This window comes from Eptesicus fuscus, chromosome 14 (assembly GCF_027574615.1).
Source record: "Eptesicus fuscus isolate TK198812 chromosome 14, DD_ASM_mEF_20220401, whole genome shotgun sequence".
In the NCBI taxonomy this organism is placed as follows: domain Eukaryota; kingdom Metazoa; phylum Chordata; class Mammalia; order Chiroptera; family Vespertilionidae; genus Eptesicus; species Eptesicus fuscus.
Window position 1 is genome coordinate 1,409,611 of NC_072486.1, and position 1,933 is coordinate 1,411,543.

Genomic DNA, 1,933 nt, shown 5'->3' on the forward strand with positions numbered 1-1,933 from the left:
CGTGCGCTCCGAAGGCGAGTGAGGTCCGATGCCCTTCTCTGATCAGGCAGAGGGTCAGGGGCAGCGCCTGGGGCACGTGCTGGCCCAGCCCGGCGCAGCCGAGGGTTCCGGAGGCCGTGGGCGGCCAGGCTCTGTGTGAGAAGAGTCCTTGTCGCGTGGGGCTGCGGGTTGTAGACGGCAGAGGTCATGGGAGGTCATGAAGGCAGAGTGTCCAGACCAGAACCCACCTGTTGTCACTGTTGACCGAGAGAGAAACGGTGCTCCTGCCACCAGGGTGCCGCATCGCTGGGGACAGGCCCCGAGGGAGGACGGGCCTCCCTGGCCAGGCCCTCGGGCTCCAGGACCAGCACCCCAGGCCCCATGGCGGCCACGGCAGACATGACCACGCACGTCCACTGTGGTGTCAGCCAGTGGCCTGGCTGAGACTTGATCCAACAGCACCCACACGCCCGCCTCCTGCCGTCGGCCCTCTCCCCCGCGCAGGCTCCCTCTCGGTGGGCGCGCCTCCAGGGATGACACACACAACCAGGCCGTGTCAGAGTACTGGCACCTGGGAGAGAAAGTGCAAGCTCACAAACGCGTTCTAGCAGCGAAGGGTTTTACAATGTCTATTCGACAACATGGCGCGTGTGCAGTAATATGCCAGCTGCTACCCATGAGAGAAGAGGAGGAAATGAGCAGGTCGATCATTAAACCTCCACGTACAGCATCAATAGAGAATATGGAGACAACTATTGGGAAATCAACGGAAGGGCAGATGCTGGTCTCACCAGACAACGGAAGTACTGCTCCTGAAGCAGCTCTCAGTGAGCGTTTACCTCGGGTTCCCTGGAAACTCGGGAACTGGGTTATGGGTGGCAGTGGAACATCTTCCAAAGAAGCAAGAAATGGTGAAGGAAAAACGCATTAACAAAAACACACCGCCCAAGTTTTAAGACAAAGCTGTCGGGAAAGTATGTCAGACAAGAGATTGACATATTTATTATAAAGCGGTCCATGGTTTAAAACACCGCACCAGTAGAAACAAGGTACCGGGTACTCCCAATCACACTTGGAGCCAAGCCTGCCCCGTGGCGGGGCCGGAGCAGGGCCGGCCTCACCCCACAGACGCCGCTCCTGCCCCAGGGTGCCGCCATGTGGCCCGGGCTCTGCCGGGAGCGCGTTCAGACTTTGCAACTTGACGTTCAGGGTTTCGCCAAGCGAGCAACCACCCAGGGGGCACGCGTTTGCACAAAGAAGCGGAGGCGCAGGTCTTGCAGCCGAGAGGAAGAGCGAACGCTCATTGGGAGGAAGTGACCCTGTGTCAGGAGGCCCCGAGCCCCGGCCGCGGCTCCGCTGGTGGGAGGTCCGCGCGCCAGAGGCTGCGGGCTCCGGTCGGGCGCACCCCGAGGCTGTGCGTGGCTGCAGCTCGGGCGCTTGTCTGTCGCTCACGCCTGGCTTTGAGTGGACGCGCAGCTGCTGTCCTCACAGCGGCTCCCTGTCCCCGACAGACGCTGCCCCGCTGCAGGCACCTGCCAGCCGCTGCCCCTGCGCCCCCGGCCCGGGAAGGGGCTGTGCCGAGCACCTGCCCGCGGCCGCCCCGGGTGGTCCCGCTTGTCACCTGCGCACGAAGCAGCCTGACTTCGCGGCACTCGCACTCTGGAAATCAAGCCTGGGGTGTGGAGGCGCGTCTGTGGGCAGCATGCGGAGGGGCAGACAGAAGGGGGCGGGGGCCCCGGGCTGGTGGAGAACTCAGCCTGGAGAGTCCGGGAGGGTCTGTGAGGAGGGAGCCCCAAGGCCGAGCCTGGACCCCACAGAACAGAGAGCCGCAGGCCAGGTCTCCATGGCCGGAGGGGCAGGCACTGGCAGAGCAGACTCGAGGAGAGACATTGGGGGGCTGGGTTGGAGGTAGCCAGAGCCGTGGCCCGCTGAGTGACCTGGGGGCTCATTTCTG